Source organism: Ovis canadensis, chromosome 12 (assembly GCF_042477335.2).
Source record: "Ovis canadensis isolate MfBH-ARS-UI-01 breed Bighorn chromosome 12, ARS-UI_OviCan_v2, whole genome shotgun sequence".
Lineage (NCBI taxonomy): Eukaryota > Metazoa > Chordata > Mammalia > Artiodactyla > Bovidae > Ovis > Ovis canadensis.
In genome coordinates, this window is record NC_091256.1 from 86,224,568 (window position 1) to 86,244,481 (window position 19,914).

The 19,914-nt window shown below is 48.9% G+C and overlaps 1 long non-coding RNA gene across 1 annotated transcript in view; it reads right to left on the reverse strand.

The window, feature by feature from the left end:
* Positions 1-15,027: 15,027 nt before the first annotated feature.
* The window catches only part of LOC138415772 (uncharacterized), a 51,076-nt gene continuing 46,189 nt past the window's right edge, over positions 15,028-19,914 (reverse strand). Inside the window, exons 2-3 of the long non-coding RNA XR_011247402.1 lie at positions 16,579-16,915; positions 15,028-16,074 (exon numbers count right to left, since the gene is read on the reverse strand). This is a non-coding gene — a long non-coding RNA (uncharacterized lncRNA). The remainder of the gene's footprint in view (positions 16,075-16,578; positions 16,916-19,914) is intronic.

Sequence of the window (19,914 nt, forward strand, 5' to 3'; positions counted from 1 at the left end):
ACCTAGGCATGGATGCGGACCAAGGAAAGCAGGAGATGAACTAAGGCTTTACCCAGAGGCAGAACCGCTTAGGAGCCAGCCAGCAAACAAGCTCCAGGTAAACGCAGAGGGGAAGAGCGGAATGGATCAAACCAAATCTGCGCATGCTAAATCCACAGCTGGAGGCCGTGTGCCCACAAAGTCAGGAGATGGCTTCCAGAAAGCCTCAGTGGGACCAGGGTCCAAAAGTGTCGGGGACCTCATAGGAAAGACACTCCACCTAGAGGGCCGGGGCGTGGAACAACTCTGAGGCCCAAGGCAGGGGTAACAGAGAAGGGCAGGTAGGCTGGAAGCAGAGGGCATTTACCCCAGAGAACGAAATTCCAGAGGAAACGGAGGAGGAGAGAGAACGTAGCGCTCAGCAGACCTGGGAGGAGGGTCCCTCCTGTTTCCCGTCTGGATACCTGAGCACCTCCATCCTCAGCTGCTTTCAGGTGAGTGTGTTATTCAAGGTTTTCCAGAGAACCAGAACTAGACCAGTAGGAAGTGTGTGTGTCTAACTGAGTGTGTTTGTGTGTGGATAGGGAGGTAGACAGGTAGCAATTTTAAGGAATCAGCTCACACGGTTGTAGAAGCTGCCAAGCCTGAAATCTGCAGGGCAAGCTGGCAGGCTAGTAACTTCTGCAAGAGCGGATGCGCGGTCTCAGGTCCAAGGGCAGAGCAAGAATTCCTTCTTCTTTGAGAAAACAGTGTTGCTCTTAAGGCTTTCAATTGTTAGCCGAGCCCCACCCCCCCATACCGTGGAAGACAGCCTGCTTTCTCAAAGGCTGCGATTATAAGTGTTATTGTTGCTGCTGTTGTTCCGTCACCAGATGTGTCTGACTCTTTGCTGCCCCGTGGACTGCAGCATGCCAGGCCTCCCTGTCCCTCACCATCTCCCAGCGTTTACCCAAGGTCATGTTCATTGCATTGGTGATGCCATCCAGCTGCATATTAACCACAATGAAAACAACTTTGCTGCAATGCCTAGAATGGTGTTTGCCCAAACTGGGCACCACAGCCTAACTAAATTGACACACAAAAAATTCACCATCACAGTGAGGGAAAAACAGATCACTTTACCATCAAACACTGAAGCTAAACTCAGTGCAAATGATCTGTAAATCCATCCACTTTGGTGAGTTTCCGTTGTCTTTTTTTTTTTTTTTTACTGTGGTAAAATACACATAACGTAAAATTTACCATCTTAACCATTTTTAAGTGTGCCATTTAGTGCTGTTCAATACATTCACATTGTTATGCAACCATCCACATAACACTTTTCATCTTGTCAAACTGAACCTCTATACCCATTCAACAATAACTTCCCATTTTCCCCTCTCCAACTCATCCCCTGACAAACACCAAGAAACCCCTAGGGTCATAAGCTTGCACGAAGTCCCTGCCCTCTGTGCATACCACCCGTTACTACTGCCCATTGGATTGTTTAATGAGACCCTCGTATCAGCCCCACTTAAGAAAAAAATGATAGCTTCAGATTCAAGGAACTATGGAAACAGCAAGGGCCAAGTATGGAGCCAACGTAAGAATTAAGAAATCAGAGAGGGTAAACTTGGAGTAGCAGAGAGCAACAGTACAAGGAGCCTGAGCAATTCCAAACGTGAGCGTGAAGAAGGCAGCTGCCGGAGGAGGGAGAATTCTGGGTTCCTTTAAGGGTCCGCCGTGGGGCAAACAGCCACTCCCCCAGGCCCAGCCACAGCTCTTTTGTCTAAGTTCCCCATGTCAGGATGTGATCCTCAGAGCCTGGGGGGCATAGTTTCTGAAGCATTCCCAAAGAACATAGCAAAGGTCACCCGAGTCTTGAGGTCCTCGTTTTCCTACCTACAGAGAACCAGCCTAGACTTCAGATGTTAGGGAGGCTGGAGGCCAGTCCCTGTCACCCGCCCAGCCTGGACGCTCCCTATTCCTACACTCCCATTGCCATTTCCGTCCTCCTTCTGTGCTCCTTTGCAGTGAATGAAAGCTGTCTTTTATCAGAGACACACAAAAAACAGTCAGGGGGACATTGGGCAAAGCACATAACAAGGAGAGCCTCAGTCTAAAACACTAGCTTTGAGGAACCTTCCTCTGGTGGTCTCTGATCTTGGTCTTTAGAAAATTCTGAACTTGGAAACGTGTGATGTGATCCTCCCTTTCCTCTGTGCTCCGTCCCACTCCCCCGAGGTTGCCCGCCTCTCTTTTCAAGGCCCCTTCCCCTAGACCTTGTAGGGAGAAAGGACAGGGACTCTACATACCTCAGATGGCCCTCCATCCCTCCCCCTCGCCCTCGAGCTGGTCTCATCACTTTCTGAGTCTCCTCCCTCTCTGCGTCGGTGACATCGCTGGCTTTTCACCATTCTGTAACGTTCAATGGACAAAACCTGCTCCCAGGGCCTCGCTCCAGTCTGCACCACACAGTCAGATGGTTTTGCTGCAGGAGGCGCCATTGGAACCTGGACTCCCTGGCTGTGGCTTCTCTGAGCAGCCCAGATTCCCGGGGGGCACAAAGCCCCACCCAGCCCCCATCATCCCAGCCCCCGTGCCTATGTCTTTGTTCACATTGAGCCTTCTGGGAACTGAGACAGAAATGCAGCAAGATGGTGAGATGCGTATGACAAGCCAAACAGGGCACAGACTCTGCCAACGCAGAATAGCAGCACTGTGGTGCTCTGGCTTGTTCCAAGGGCAACGTGAAAGACAGCTCACACAGATGGGGAAGATGGGAGACAGGGGGCCGGGATCCGGGGGAGAAGCAAGGTGGTCACCAGGCTCAGGTGGAGACCTCGCAGCCCTTGCCGCCGTCTCTCAACAGCGCCTGGTGAAACTACCCCGCGGGCATCCGGAAGGAAAGGCAGGAATACAGGGGGCGTGTGTCAGCAGCTCAGATGGAGAAACACTCCACTCTGAGGGTTCAAAGCTGGGCTGGCGTGAATAATAATGAAGGGGCTGGCCGAGCCTTTCTTCAAGGGCGCGCCAGACCCTCCATCTCTGACGTGATTCCCACAACCATGAGGCTGGCGGAGGTGCCATCTGCAAAGTCACGGCTGACTTCCTGACCTTGGGCCGGTCATTTGACCTCTAGGGCTCAGTTTTTCCTCCTCTGTAAAACAAGAGGGTTAGATGAAGTAAACTCTAATATCCCTCCATCTCCGGAGTGTTACGGATTCTATGACTATCAGAACAAAAAGAGAAAAGTCTGAGAACCGGAGGGAGAAAGTATCTTATAAAAACACAGACAGTAAATAAAACAAAAAGCCAAGCTCAGAACCCAGGTGGCTAGATTGCCAGCCCAGGGCTCTGCCTGAGCCAGAGGAAGAGCTTCCGAATAACCGTTTGCACTGTTACATTTTCTATGCCTCTCACTCCCAAAAGTAAAATGCCCCCACCAAGCAAGTGTATTTTTTATCTTCCCACGACCAGTTTCTCTGTTATCAGTCTGTCCATGCATGGCCCTTCCCAGATAGCTTTCGAAATGCATTTTCTTTAATTATGGATTATTGACAGGATGGAATGCTATAGACCATGAGAAACTAAATGTGGGAACTATGTCAATATGTGGGCATGTGAATAAGGACTGACTTCTCATGGAAAGGAGGACGGCACCACAGGGACAAGTACCCACTGATTAAACGGGTGGGAAAGGGACCAGGTGCTCATTGTTTATTGACCAAGATTAGAGGCAAATTTAGATTGTCTTCTTTTTAAACTCTTTTTATTGATGAATAGTTGATTTACAATGTTGTGTTAGCTTCTGGTGTACAGCAACATGACTCAGTTGTGTGTATTTTTTCATTCTCTTTTCTGCTAGAATTTATTGTAGGATATTGACCTTGTTTATTTTATATATGGCAGTGCGTATCGGTTAATCCCAAACTCCTTCTTTATCCCTCCCTTCCACCCTCTCCCCTTTGGTAACCAGAAGTTTGTTTTCTAAGTCTGTGAGTCTCTTTCTGTTTTGCAGATAAATTCATTTGTATCATATTTTAGATTCTACATGTAAGTAATATCATATGATACCTGTCTTTCTCTGACTTACTCATTTTTATAATCTCTAGGTCTATCCATCGGAGAAGGCAATGGCACCCCGCTCCAGTGCTCTTGCCTGGAAAACCCCATGGGCAGAGGAGCCTGGTAGGCTGCAGTCCATGGGGTCGCTAAGAGTTGGACACAACTGAGTGACTTGACTTTCACTTTTCACTTTCATGCATTGGAGAAGGAAATGGCAACCCACTCCAGTGTTCTTGCCTGGAGAATCCCAGGGACGGGGGAGCCTGGTGGACTGCCATCTATGGGGTGGCACAGAGTCGGACACGACTGAAGCGACTTAGCAGCAGTATCCTGTGTATATATATATATGCTACACCTTATTTGCTCACTCATCTATTGATGGGCACTTAGGTTGCTTCCATGGTTGGCTATTGCAAATAGTACTGCTGTGAACACCAGGGTGCATGTATCTTTGAATCACAAATTTCTCCAGATATATGCCCAGATTAAATAAACAAGTGCTTATTATTTTAAAATTCTGGCTGTCTTAGCCATCTCAGCCACTGCTTTGGACAGAATGTGACCAGGTCCACAGAATCCTTTTTCAAGCGATGGGCTTCCCCGTCCTCCTTCTCCCTGCAGGCCCTAGGCCCTAGCTCCAGCCCTCACCAGGCACAAGGGCTCCCCCAACACACACCCAAGCTCAGGAGTCAGCAGCTAGATGACCCACTTGCCTGGCTGGCTGGGAAGTCAGGGCAGCAGCAGGCTGGTGGACGTGGGGAACAGGACCTGCAGGCAGAGCTCCCACCATGGCTAAGAAGAGCAAGGACCCTCAGGTGACCCCACTAACCTGGGTGGAGAGGTGGAGAGGAGGCCTCTGAGCCCTGGCTCAGGAGACCAGCTTTGAACCCCTGGAGCTCACACCACCAGATGCTACCACCATAAGCACTGAGCCAGAGAACCCTCAAAGCTCAAGGAGGTGAAAATGTTTTCTCCAGATGACAAATTCCCAGCTCAGAGGAGCCTGGGGGAGGGGCTGCTGTTCCTATTTGGCCTGAGCCACCCAAGGACAGAAGTGATAATCCTGGGCCTTGGGATCGGAGACAACCGGAGTGAAAAACAGGTTCTGCTGCTTAGTAGCTGGGTGATATTAGTTGCTTCTTATTCCCTCTGGGGCTTCGGATAGTACTAATGATAAAGAACCCACCTGCCAGTGCATGCAGGTGTAAGAGACGCAGGTTCGATCTCTGGGTCAGGAAGATCCCCTGGAGGAGCGCATGGCAACCCGCTCCAGTATTCTTGCCTGGAGAATCCCCTGGACAGAGGAGCCTGGCGGGCTGCAGTCCATGGGGTCGCACAGAGCCGGACACGACTGAAGCCACGTAGTATGCACACATTCTATCTGAGCAGGACTTCTAATCTGTAAATTGTGGTATTGGCTCAGGGGGCTCTGGGGGAATTTAGACAAATGATGTCGTTAGCCCAGGCATGGCACATGCTTACCAGTCACTTGAGAAGTGGGGAGGTTTCTTGTCTCCATTAGTATCTCACACCACCTCCCGGAAATATTCTAGCCCCTCTTCTCCCGCATTCTTCCCCAGTCTGGAGTCTGGAGCTGCCCCATTCGGCTGTCCTGAGATGGTGAGAGCAGGCAGGGGCCTAGGTCAGCCCTCCGTCTCCAGCCACCTCGGTGCTTTCTTAACCAGAAACTGAAGCCTAGCATCTGGCTGCTCCATTCGAGTCCTCTAAGTCACTGAAAAGCTCTGACCAGAGGCTCTGGCCAAAGGGTTGACTCTGTTCAGGAAATGAATCCCAGCTTGGGAGAAACAGGCAGCGACTCCAAAGAGCCATCTGGAAGGGATGGTGTTTCCAACCAGTGCTGGGAAAGACAAGGCGATGATCAGAGCAGTGTGGCGTTAGCGCAAGAATAGAGACGAGTGGGACTAGACAGCCTTGAAGCAGACCCTAATATATATTTAAGGACTTGATAAATGATGAAAGAAACATCATTAATTATCGGAGAAGGTGTGAATTATGCAAAAACTGGAATCAAGGAAAACTGGTTATTTGAAAATGAATCAAAAAAAAAAAAAGAAAATGAATCAATTTTGATCCTCATCTCACAGCCTACACTAAAATTTCGCTTAACTCAAAGGGTTAAACCTGTCAAAACAAAGGAAGCGGAGGGGGAGGGAAATCAGAACGTGTCATTTTTCCACATGGTAAGACCGAACAGTACAAAGATGCAAATGGCTCATGAATTAAGATATATGTTGAATCCAATCCCTTTCAAAGTCCCAAATGGGATCTGGTTTTTTTTTTTCTGGAACTAAACAGCATGATTCTAAAATTCATCTGGAAAATGAGCAGGAATAGCCAATTTTTTTTTTTGTAAAACAGGGTAATTGTGGGAGATTTGTTCCACCAGATAACCAAATGCTCCATTTCATATACAGATATGTCATATTTTAAAATACGTGACTGTATAAAGATGAAATAATTAAAACAGTGTGATTATAATAGAAGAACTAACTGAACAGGGTAAGACAGCTCAGAATATCCTACTGTATACTAAAAAATTGTGTGTGTGATAAAGGTGGCATTCAAGTCAATGGGGAAAGAGAATATTATTTAATACATGATGCTGGGATAAATGTTAACTATTTAGAGGGAGAATCTATTTAAATCCTTATCACACAAGAGAGGACAAACTAAATTCCAGATGAATTAAAGAGTTAAATGTAAAACAAGAAACCATAAAATACTTGTAATAAAATACAGATTACTATTTCTATCTCAGTGTGGAGATGGAATTTCTAAGTATAAAAGCAATTGGAAAAATCACAAAGAAAAAATAGATCTATTTGGCTGCATATAATTTCAAACCATGTCTATAAAAAAACATAGAAAGGAAAAATAAACAGCAAAATCAACCTGAGAAAAATGTCTGCAACAAAAACATCAAAAAAATTAACGTTCTTAAAATATAAAATAGCATTTATACGTAACGGAAACCGCTAAACACAAAAGAAAAATGCGCAAAGAACAAGAATAGGCTATCTGGAGAAGAAATACAACTGTTAATAACGGTTTAAATATACAAAGGGCTGTTAAACCTCACTAGCAATCAACACATGAGAAGAAAACACAGTCGTGAAATGCATTTTTTGCCCTATCAAATTAGCAAATTCTTGTAAAAGTCAACGTGGAGTATTGATGAAGGTATGATGCAGTGGTGGCTTCTCACACACTGCTAGCATGATAGACATGTGCACAATCTTTCTAGAATACAACATGGTAATAAGCCTCCAGAGCCTTTAAAATATTCATTCTCTTTGTTGCCATAATTCCACTTTGATTTTGAACAAGTGAAAATATGGACAAACATAAACGTTCATCTCTTTTATTTGTAATGATAGGTAGAAATAAATATGCCCCAAGTTTCTGAATCTCCACCAAGTTTTGGAAAGTTCAGTACATTATAGTTCAGCCGCAAGATGGAATATTATCCTACCACTTAAAATTATGCCCTCATAGAATCTTTCATGATTTGGAAGACTGTCCGCAGTGCGTTATAGAATGATCCGAATAAGACAGTGGGAGTGTGGGTGACGTTCATCTCTTACTTGTTCTGTTTCCCGTGTGTGCTGAGTCACTCAGTCGTGTCTGACTCTTTGTGGCCCCAAGAACAGTAGCCCACTAGGCTCCTCTGTCCATGGGATTCTCCAGGGCAAGAATACTGGGAATGGTTTGAAATGACATGGGTTGCCATTTCCTTCTCCAGTGTTTCCCATCCCAGCCATCAGCTTCTGCAAATGTAATGACTGTAATTTTAAAAGCACTGCTCTCTTGCGCTTCTCTTCCGCAGTCACTCTTGTGGGCAGACAGAGAACTCTCTCACCCCCTTGTCTCAGCAGATCCTCTTCTTTCCAGCCCTAACTCAACTGCCCTCCCCTGGCGACCCTTTCAAGCCCCTGCTTGCCCAGTCAGGGAGTAGAGGGGCCCTCACACAGTATGCATTGTCGTGGCCCCCCGCGCACAGGACCCAGCACCCAGGGAGAAGGAGCAGTGACGCCCCAGGCTTTGGCGTTGGCACAGTCCACCTGGGCTCATGTATGATGCTGGCTAACGATCGTGGGAAGCTCTCCACGTGAGCCAAGAATGCCGCAAGAGTGCAGCTCCCGTTCTGGCCACGACTGTCTCTCCAGAGCAGATTCAACAAACGCTGAATGAGTGAAGAAGGGATGAGCGTTTCTTCTGTGAAATGGATGAAGTGCGCCCACCTGGCGGAGCGTTGTGAGAACCAAACGCAGCGGTGTGAGCACGCGGGCCCCTCGCAGACGCCGGATGAGCGCTGGTGCCCAGGCCACAGCCGGCTGACCCCCGACGGGGGCCTTGGTCTCCCTGCTCCCCTATGGTTAGACAGCTTTGCGGAAGGTATGCATGGCTTAGCCTTGTCTCTCTGAGTTTTCCCAGATGATCTGAAACACGTGGCTTTCCTCTTCTTGTTTTCCTTTTGGTTTCCTCTGAATCGATTCTGCCACTGGTGAAGGGCAGTAAATTAATAACTAGCTTTCCCCCCACGACACCAAGCCCAGCAACTAATTGGCTCGATATCTCCCTGTCGCTGCGTCACTTTGGGATTTTCTGGGTGAGATATAAATAAGCCGATTCTATTAATAAGCCATTTGGCCAAGGGAAGAAAATACTCTTCCGAGATCCCCAGGGGCCTGGGGAAGCCGCCCGGTGGCCCGTGGAGCGAAAGACTTGATTACAGGAGTGAAGCACGCGGCCTCCGTGCCCGCCTCCCTGCAAAGCTGCCCTCCCAGCAGAGTCCTCTCGGGTCCTGGGGGGGCAGGGGAGGGAAAGCTTTGTTAAGTTTAAAAATTATAATTTAGATAAATCTGCACATTCATTGGTCTGAGCGAGTCTCTGGAAAATAGTAGTTAGCAGGGTAGAACCTGCCGCATTTCAGGGCTTTATTGTCTCCTTATAATTAAGTCCGGCGCAGAAATCCAATTACAAATGTTCTCAATCGCCCTCCAGCTAAGTGCTAACAGAAGAGAGGAAGAAGGCTCTTGGACTTAAATAACTCTGGATAAAAATTAATATCGTGGCCGTGTTGGCTAATTAAAAGTACCGCCTCTATTAGCGGGCCTTTATATTAATAAATGAGACTATTATTATCATATCCGACAACCAGGACCCTTATCAAGGCTGCTCTGTCAGCTTTGCTCTTGAAAGCACAAGTTCATTGCCCCGGGTCCAGGCTTCTATGGGAGCAGACGGAACAACTGCCTTCTAGCCTGGAGTTTACAGAGATGGACACCCTGGCCTCCGCCGCCTTGCCTGCTCCTCACACTGTCTGGAAGGTGAGGTGGTTCCTGCTTCACAGGTGGCAGAAGCTAAGGCTTCACTTTAAGTTCAGTTCAGTTCAGTCACTCAGTTATGTCCGACTCCTTGTGACCCCATGGACTACAGCACGCCAGCCCTCCCTGTCTATCACCAATTCCCGGAGCTTGCTCAAACTCATGTCCATCGAGTCAGTGATGCCATCCAACCACCTCATCCTCTGTCATCCCCTTCTTCTCCAGCCCTCAATCTTTCCCAGCATCAGGGTCTTTTCCAAGGAGTCAGTTCTTTGCATCAGGTGGCCAAAGTATTGGAGCTTCAGCTTCAGCCTCAGTCCTTCCAATGAATATTCAGGACTGATCTCCTTTAGGATGGACTGGTTGGATCTCCTTGCAGTCCAAGGGACTCTCAAGAGTCTTCTCCAACACCACAATTCAAAAGCATCAATTCTTCAGTGCTCAGCTTACTTTATAGTCCAACTCTCACATTCATAGACTACTGGAAAAACCATAGCTTTGACTAGATGGACCTTTGTTGGCCAAGTAATGTCTCTGCTTTTTAATATGCTGTCTAGGCTGGTCATAGCTTTTCTCCCAATGTGCAAGTGTCTTTTAATTTCATGGCTGCAGTCACCATCTGCAGGGATTTTGGAGCCCATGTTCAGTAACTTCTCCTAATAAGAGGCAAAGGACCCTGAGTCTAGGACTCATTAGACTATGATATATATATATGCAACATTATATATTATATCCATATAATATAATATATATGGACTTTATGTATTTACATATTTTATGTATCATTAATATGAATTATGTATAATTTCCCAGGCAAGAATACTGGAGTAGGTTGCCATTTCCTTCTCCAGGGGATCTTCTTGACCCAGGGATCGAACTCAAGTCTCCCACATTGCAGGCAGATTCTTTACCATGTGAGCCACTAAGGAAGGCATATATATATATATATATATATATATATATATATATATAATTGTATTATATATTATATTATAATATTATCACATTATACTAGCTAAAGTTTCTTTGCTGGGTAAGGGGGCAGGAGAAGGTTTTTATTACCTATCGGTTCCCAGAAATTGGAAAACTCCCCTTCAGTGTATTTGGCACATTCCTTTGTTTCCTGGTGAATTATTTCAAGTCTCCTCCTGTGGGCCAGGCAGTGTCTGAGGCACCAGACACACGGTCACCCCCGCTCTCAATGGGCAAGCAGGTATTAACAATGGCAGAACAAGCACCAGGCACTTAGGAGCCCACTGAGAAATATTAACAGCCAACCCAGGCCTGGGGATAGGGAAGACTCGCCAGGGGAGGTGGCAGCTAAGCTGAGTTTGGAAGGAAAAAGAGAAGAAACCCAGGTGCAGTGGGGAGCCAACAGGATGGGAGGAGATACCCAGGCAAGGAAACCTTGTATGTAAAGCCTTAAGCGAGTAGTGGGACAATCTTCACTGTGCCTAAAACATCAAATTCAAGGAGCATTTCAGAAAAAATGATAAAGGCTGCAGAAGGAAGTCGAGCCTGGTCACATCAGGTAAGGTCTTTCCATGACACTCACAGTTTGGACAGCGTACCCAAGGGTGATAAAAAGTCTTTGAATGGTTTTAAAGTTCTGGTCTCTCTGGCAGGGATGTGGGGATGAGCTGGCTCCTGGAAGCAAAGGGCCAGTTAGAAGCAACGCAGAAGAGACATGAGGGGACAGTGGAGGTGGAGGGAGGGGCCCCACTCAAGAAACATACGAGACACTGTCTTTTCTCCAGAGCTCCAGGTGTGCTTCTAATGAGCAGCCGTGTTCAAAAACAACCGGACTATATGAAGATCTTTTATTTTTATCTAGTCTGACTCACTGGAAAAGACCCTGATGCTGGGAAAGGTTGAAGGCAAGAGGAGAAAGGGGAGACAGAGGACGAGATGGCTGGACTTGAAGGACATGAGTTTGAGCAAGCCCTGGGAGATGGTGAAGGACAGGGAGGCCTGGCGTGCCGCAGTCCATGGGGTCGCAAAGAGTCGGACTCGACCGAGCGACTGAACAATACAGGTAGCTCTCATTTAGTTTACATTTTTCAGTTTCTCCATCTCTTCTTTCTTTCTGTTTATTGATGTTCTTTCTCAAGCCTTTAGCAAGCATAGTAGAAAAGCTTCTGTATAATACATGTAAATAATATGTATGATATATATGTATTTTATAAAACTTCTGAATTTTTGCCTAACTAAAAAATTTATGATGTTTTGATTCTGCTTGTTTGACTTAGTATGAATAGAATACTAGATTTCTAATTTAAAAATATAGGTGTGCAACAAGCAACAGAGGTTTACAGTATAGCGCAGGGAGCTATAGTCAGTATCTTAGAATAATCTATAATGGAGAATAATTTCAAAAATAATATGCGTATATGTATAACTGAATCCCCTTGCCGTGCACTGGAAACACTGTAAATGAACTATACGTCAATAAAATGTATACTTTAAGAAAGAACAAAAAAACATACGAAACACAAAATCCACCCAACTCAGAGGCTGGCCGCAAGCACATGTGAGGGAGACACAGGAGTCGTATCTGAACCCAGCTTTCTAACTAGAACAAAACGAAGGGATTCCAGAAGATGGGAGAGAATGGATGAGGGGTGGCTTTGGGGGAAAGATAAGAAGTTCGATCTGGGGTATGAAGAGCTTTCCGATCTTGCGGGGCATTCAAGGGCGTTGTCTGGTGAGCTGCAAGTCCAGGGGTCTGGACCTCAAGGGAGACAATGCTTTGGGACTGAGCTGGTCACACATCAGCGATTCCAGGGTGACCACAGATGATGCCACTGCAGAAAGCAGGTGGGTGGACCTCCACAGTCTTGTTCACCTTCGCAGCAGATACCTAAAACAGTTAGCATGCGTCTCCTATAGGCAAGGCACCCTTCCCGTGTCATCAAGCATTTCTCCTATTAGGATATGTCTTGGTGACAAGAGATGAGGCATGTCATGTCCAGTTTCCCCCAGACCCACACAGAAATGTTAGATTTTTATTTGAGTCGTCAGAATCTATGGGCAACCCAGTGACCGTGAATCGAATTCTAATTCTGTGCCCCAGCTTCGGCTGGCCTCAGGTTTACTCTGAAGCCAGAACTATCATGAGACCAGAGTGACTGAGAAAAAGTATCCAAATACTCCCTCCGTCTCAGAGAATATTTATCCTAAGTCACCAGAGGCCCATAATGAAACCCAGACTCAATCATTTTAATGTCTAAACTCCAAAAATAACGATAATAATGAATGAAATACTGACTGGACTTAAAGAATGAAAGCTTTTAAGTGAGGCAGGAGTAGGGGGAAGAGGGAGGAAAGAAAAATATCTGAAAACAACATCTTGTTTTTACAAAGTAATGGGCCAACCACTCGCCATCCATCAGCTAACAAATGCAGGAAAGTCCAGATTGATAGGAACGCGAAGAGAACGGGGAAGGGCCACGGAGGCAAGGGGTTTTCTCAAGATAAGGAGGTTGTTCCAGCTTTCACTGAAGATCTTTCCAGAGTGTCTGGTTAGGCTTTCCTGCTCTGGTGAGTCAGTTGACGCTCTGATCCCGCTTTGGGGTGGATCTGGGGCAGGTGGGAGGGCAGGTCTGGCCAGTGTAGGGTTCAGGAGGTAAGCGGTGTCTTACACAAGATTATAAGGTGTTCAATCAGAGGGCAGACCCCTCACATTGCATCTGGAGAGGTCCCAAGGTCAAAGCCACATGGTAAGGCCAAGACCTGACCATCAACCCGAGCAACTGGAGGGGGAGCTAAAGATGGAATCAAAGCAAGAGGTTAGGGGCTGGGAGATAGAACTGGGAAGCTGGAGAACAGAAAGCAGGGGCCGTGGTGAACAGAGGGCTCTGAAGGGGCCCTAGAGATCGAGAATCAGTCTCGGGGTCTCTGCTGTTGTATAACGAATGATCCCAAAACTTAGTGGCCTAAAACAGACTTCTACCATATTTTATTCATTTGAACTGTGCAAAAAAGATCTTCATGACCGGGATAATCATGATTGTGTGATCACTCACCCAGAGCCAGACATCCTGGAATGTGAAGTCAAGTGGGCCTTAGAAAGCATCACTATGAACAAAGCTGGTGGAGGTGATGGAATTCCAGTTGAGCTACTTCAATCCTGAAAGATGATGCTGTGAAAGTGCTGCACTCCATATGCCAGCAAATTGGGAAAACTCAGCAGTGGCCACAGGACTGGAAAAGGTCAGTTTTCATTCCAATCCCAAAGAAAGGCAATGCCAAAGAATGCTCAAACTACCGCACAGTTGCACTCATTTCACATGCTAGTAAAATAATGCTCAAAATTCTCCAAGCCAGGCTTCAGCAATACATGAACCGTGGCCTTCCAGATGTTCAAGCTGGTTTTAGAAAAGGCAGAGGAACCAGAGATCAAATTGCCAACATCCACTGGATCATGGAAAAAGCAAGAGAGTTCCAGAAAAACATCTATTTCTGCTTTATTGACTATGCCAAAGTCTTTGACTGTGTGGATCACAATAAACTGTGGAAAATTCTGAAAGAGATGGGAATACCAGACCACCTGACCTGCCTCTTGAGAAATCTGTATGCAGGTCAGGAAGCAACAGTTAGAACTGGACATGGAACAACAGACTGGTTACAAATAGGAAAAGGAGTATGTCAAGCCTCTATATTGTCACCCTGCTTATTTAACTTCTATGCAGAGTACATCATGAGAAACGCTGGGCTGGAAGAAGCACAAGCTGGAATCAAGATTGCTGGGAGAAATGTCAGTCACCTCAGATATGCAGATGACACCACCCTTATGGCAGAAAGTGAAGAGGAACTAAAAAGCCTCTTGATGAAAGTGAAAGAGGAGAGTGAAAAAGTTGGCTTAAAGCTCAACATTCAGAAAATGAAGATCATGGCATCCGGTCCCATCACTTCATGGGAAATAGATGGGGAAACAGTGGAAACAGTGTCACACTTTATTTTGGGGGGCTCCCAAATCACTGCAGATGGTGACTGCAGCCATGAAATTAAAAGATGCTTACTCCTTGGAAGGAAAGTTATGACCAACCTAGATAGCATATTAAAAAGCAGAGACATTACTTTGCCAACTAAGGTCCGTCTAGTCATGGCTATGGTTTTTCCAGTGGTCATGTATGGATGTGAGAGTTGGACTGTGTAAAAGGCTGAGCGCCGAAGAATTGATGCTTTTGAACTGTGGTGTTGGAGAAGACTCTTGAGAGTCCCTTGGACTGCAAAGAGATCCAACCAGTCCATTCTGAAGGAGATCAGCCTTGGGATTTCTTTGGAAGGAATGATGCTAAAGCTGAAACTCCAGTACTTTGGCCACCTCATGCGAAGCGTTGACTCATTGGAAAAGACTCTGATGCTGGGAGGGATTGGGGGCAGGAGGAGAAGGGGACGACTGAGGACGGGATGGCTGGATGGCATCACAGACTCCATGGACGTGAGTTTGAGTGAACTCCAGGAGTTGGTGATGGACAGGGAGGCCTGGTGTGCTGTGATTCATGGGGTCGCAAAGAGTCGGACACGACTGAGCGACTGAACTGAACTGAACTGAAGTGAGCCCAGCCCACACTAAAGGGGAAGGGATTACACAGGTGAGTGACTCCCAAGAGGCAGGGATCACTAGAAGCCATCTTAAAAGCTTACCTACCACACTGAGGTTCTTTTTTGTCTCCAAAGGTGGGACTGCATGTATGGGCAAGCCAGGTTCATTTTAAGGGCTGGAAACCAGTATGTGGGATAAACAACTTCTTTGACAGATGAGAATCTTGCATAATCTCTGGCTCATTCTTTATCTTCCTGGGTTGTTATTTTCCACGGCAACACAGGATGAAATGGAAGGCTTAGGCAGCTCGGGTAACTATGTACTGATTTTCAGGTATTTTCTACAAGCTGACTTTTTGACCAAATCACCGATGACATCCTGACGTTTGTACCTGTCCTCCCGTTGATCCCTCTTTCTCAAAAATTCCTCTAAATTATTGCCTGTGTTACAAATTAGTCTCAAATAAAAGGCACCGAGCTCTAAGCATCGACACTTTCTCACAATGCTACTTTGACTAATAAATCTTCTGGGAGCAGTGCTCCAATATCCAGCCAGTCACATCAGGAAAATGTGATTTGTCTCTTGTCAAGGTGCTTGAAAGGTCTCTGCTTTTTTAAAGGGGGTGGCAAGCATCAGGATGGGCGTCTCAGGTGGTGCTTGGTGGTAAAGAACCCACCTGCCAATGCAGGAGATGTAGGAGACGCCGGTTCGATCCCTGGGTTGGGAAGACCCCTTGGAGAAGGGCATGGCAACCCATCCAGTATTCTTGCCCAAGAATCCCATGGACAGAGAAGCCTGGTGGGCTGTGGTCCATAGGGTCGCACAGAGTGGGACACGACTGAAGTGACTTAGCACACACAAACAGCAGGAGGTGAGTGTGAACCCAGGGTAATGTGTGGTCAGAGGGACACAATTAAATCGCAGCTGGGGCCTGTTCCACCTGCCTGGATGCGGCCTGGCTCCATCCTTTCAGATGCCCGGAGAGATGCGTGAGCAGGCGGAGTCCAGGAAGGTCCAGGAAGGGAGCACACAGTGGGACCCTGGCGGCACATCCTTATACAGGGACTGGATGTTCGTGGAGGACTCCTTGAGAAAGCACGCTACAAATGCATCTTTCTGTGCACGTCAGAACAGCCAGGGACCAGGCCAGGTCTGTGGAGGGGAAACAGGAAAACTGAGCAAAGAGAGAAAGATGGTAGTAGGGTGTGGAGAAAGGAGGCGCCTGGAGAAGAGAGAGAAGCTAGCGGGAAGGGCCCACGGTGGAGACGGCGGCAGGCTTGTGCCCCAGCTCGTGCGCCAGCAGCCGTACCTCCCTCTTTCTAAACTCTTCTCACCAACTCTAGCGAGCTCTCACAGAGCCCAGAGGACACAGGATGAACAAAACAGGCACCGATGCTGTTCAACCAGAGTTCCTGGTAGAGCGAGATGGAAGTGGAGCAGGGCAGAGGCTCGTGGGGGAGACGGCGGGCCACGAGAATGAGCTGTCTCGGCCATGGATGCTGCGGGCCCTTCCCCATCCCGCCCCCCCCACCCCAGCTCAGCAGAGTGTGTGTTCCCACCGCCCCCTCCCGTCTTGGGCTCAGCCTGAGGAAAATGAGGCTCCCCACCTTCCCCAAACCTCAGCCCAAGAGCCCGGTGTTCAGTTATCTCACATACCTCTCTCTCGGCCTCTCACCGCTTTGACCATCTCTCGGGATCTGGGTTGTTGTTGGTTTTTTGTTTGTTTGTTTGGTTTTTGTTTGTTTGTTTTTGTCTTTTCCCTGCCTCTTCAAGGGCTTCCCGTGTGGCTCAGCTGGTAAAGAATCCGCCTGCAATGCGGGAGACCTGGGTTCGATTCCTGGGTTGGGAAGATCCCCTGGAGAAGAGATAGGCTGCCCACTCCAGGCTTCTGGCCTGGAGACTTCCGTGGACTGTAGAGTCTGAGGGGTGGCAAGGAGTCGGACACGACTGAGCGACTTCACTCACTGCCTCTTCAAGCTCTGGCCGTCCAGACCTGTTAGGAACAGGAAGGGCCAGAGGGAAAGCCAGCGGCTGCCATCTGCCAGGGGTTCGGGGAAGAGCACGTCCTCCAGCCCCGCTGACGGGAAGAGGAAGGGAGTGAGTCCAGCAGACCCCTCGGGGCAGAGGCAAAGGGCGGCGGCCCGGCCTCCCTCGCACCCTGCTCGTCTCTGAATGGCCCCGTGTCCCTGCGGTGTCACTCTGGGCACGCGGCAAGGAAGACAGCTCAGCCAAGGAAGCAAGCGGCCGCTGGCGCGATGTTAGCTCCCCGGTCCGCGTCTGGTCCCGGCCCACTCTGAGAGCCCTCGGTGTCCCTGGTCACTGGACTGCTCTCCAGCCTCCAGGCCTCAGACATCAGCTTCACCCCATCTGACTTGCTAGTCGGAGTCCTGAAGTGGCTTGTTGAGAAAACCTTCAGCTCCTTTCCCCCGCATTCCTCACCTCCTTTTATGAGTTCCTTCCTAAATGTCTGCCCTAAATCTTTCCTGCCGTGATTTCCTTCTACAATCGGGAGCAGAGACCTGGAGTCAGAAAATGCCACAAATTCTGGACACCCTTGCTGCACACAGAGGTCAAACGCCTGAAGCGGCTTAACTGTTCACACGGGTACGCTGGGAACTGGGCATCTCAATCAGGGCTTGAGAAGGATGGACGGAAAGCCAGGGTGGGGAAGCCTCCTTCAGAGGCCATGGAGCAGCCCCCCTGAAGGCTGGGGGTGTGCACCCACAGTGCCCACCCCTGGCACAGCTCATAGCCCCAGCGATGGGACTTGGAATGCACTCCCGGGGGAAACTGACCAGCCCCATGTGCAAAGATGCCCCCGGCCGGGTTCCCGTTGTTGGTTCCGCAGAGCCCTTCTGGGGCGCCCGGTGCCCCCTCGTGCCCCTGACTCGTGCCTACCCTTCGCCCACCCAGAGTGCCATGTGCACGCCGAGCCATCTTTTCAATTTTCTGGTTGGCTTGGCAAATGGCAGCTGCCCTGTCTCCCGGGCCTCTGCACAACTTCCCCACGCTCCCCTCTGCTGTCCCTGCCTGGTGAGCACCAGGTCATCCCAGCCTGGCCATTAAATGGGCCTCCATGCCAGTCAGACACTCCATGTGCCCCTCCCTCACCTCTGCCCTCCTAATCCCAAGGGGGCTCCCTTCCTCCCTGACCCCCACTCCCAGATTCAGCAATGGGGCAGCTCCAAACGCCAAAGGAGGAGAGAGAAGGAGTCGGGAGGGGAGGCTGGGAACTAAAAGCCCCCCAGCCCCCAACCTACATCTGCTGCTACACTCACACCCCTCCCCCAGCTGACAGCAGCCCCCTCGTTAGCTCCAAAGGCTCTGGTGCCAGCCCGGCCCCTTGGAGCAGTGACAGCCACGTGCTTCGTGTGCCCAATTCTGCAGCTGGGCTAATTACTGTGGTTCCAGAGCTTGGGGTCCAGCCCCAAACCAAACAAATTAGGACAAAAACCATAGCCTTCTTCATTCCTCTCCTTCCCAGCCAGCAATTGCTAAAGGACCCCTATAATTGATAACAGTGCAATAAAAACCCACCACCTGTCCTTAATCCTAAGGACTCGGGAGTCCAGCCAACAGCACAGCGCATCCCTCTATGGCCAGGGCAACACGGGGTTTAACGATACAGCATCTCCAAGCGCCAGCGTCACTTCTCCCAGGCTGGACCGTGTCCTGGCACATGGCTCTGGGGGCCTGTCACATCCCCAGATATGGTTCAGGACATGGACAGCTGGGTGGACAGGCTAGATCATGGAGGACTTGGGGCCAGGACTTCCCACAGGGGTGGACCGGCCCTGTGAGAACTGCCGCCGCTGCTCTTAGCACTGGTGTGGACCCGAGGATTGTGGCTGGAACAGCAGCAGTGGTTGGCCTAGGCCCTCAGGACACTCAAGTGGACAACTCAGAGGCTGAGAATCACCTCCCAGGAGGCCAAATTCAGGAAACTGGGGAAACAGGAGGAGAGGAGCAGTCACGTCTGGCAGTTAGCAGGAGGGCCCTGGCTCCAGCATCCAGGTTCAGAAGCGGAAAATAAAACAAGGGTGCGGCGATGTGCGAGAGCTGGGTGTTAGGGAAGGAGATCACAGCACAGTTAAGGCCAGGCTCCACCAGCCGGGAGGAAATAGGACCCTGATCAGATGCTTACCAGGGTCCCACTTAGTGCTGAAACAGAAGTGGCAAAAGAGGCCGGGTCAGAGACAAGGACCAGCTCGTGGACATCGGTGAGGTGGACCTATGCCCCACATCCGGTTTGAGCCTGAATTGACAGGTCCTTTGGTGAAGCTCTGGCCTGAGAGTGTCAGGCACCCAAACCCCAACACCAGACCACACTGGACGGAGCAGCCATCCAGGTGCACGTGACCGTGGGAAGCCAGAGCCGGCCAGTCTGGAGTGAAGGGGCGGAGAACACCTGGAACCTGGTCTGTGGTGAGCACCTTCCCAGCAAAGTGCCCAGAAGAGCTCCCAGAAGTCCCAAGACCAGCAGCATCAGCCTCCCTGGGAACCTGCCAGAAATCTACATTCTCCAGCCTCACCATAGGCCCTTGTATCACAGGCTCAGATGGTGGGGCTGGACCACCTATATTTTTATAAGCTCTCCCAGTGACTCTGATTCTAAAGGTTGAAAATCTCTAGGTACAGTTCTCAGGGGAGTGCATGCGTGCATGCGAAGTTGCTTCAGTCTTGTCTGACTCTTTGCAACCCCATGAACCATATAGCCCACCAGGCTCCTCTGCCCATGGGATTCTCCAGGTAAGAATACTGGAGTGGGTTGCCATGCCCTCCTCCAGGGGGTCTTCCCGACCCAGGGATTGAACCTGTGCCTCTTATATCTCCTGCGCTGGCAGGCAGGCTCTTTACTACTACCTGGGAAGCCCTCTCAAGGGAGACTTCCATTTATTCACAGTTGTTTTCAAATACAGTCCTACGCTGAAATTGTCTAGCAGGCTTGTTAAAACACAGATCCCCGGAATCCCTGACTCGAGGGGTTGAGGT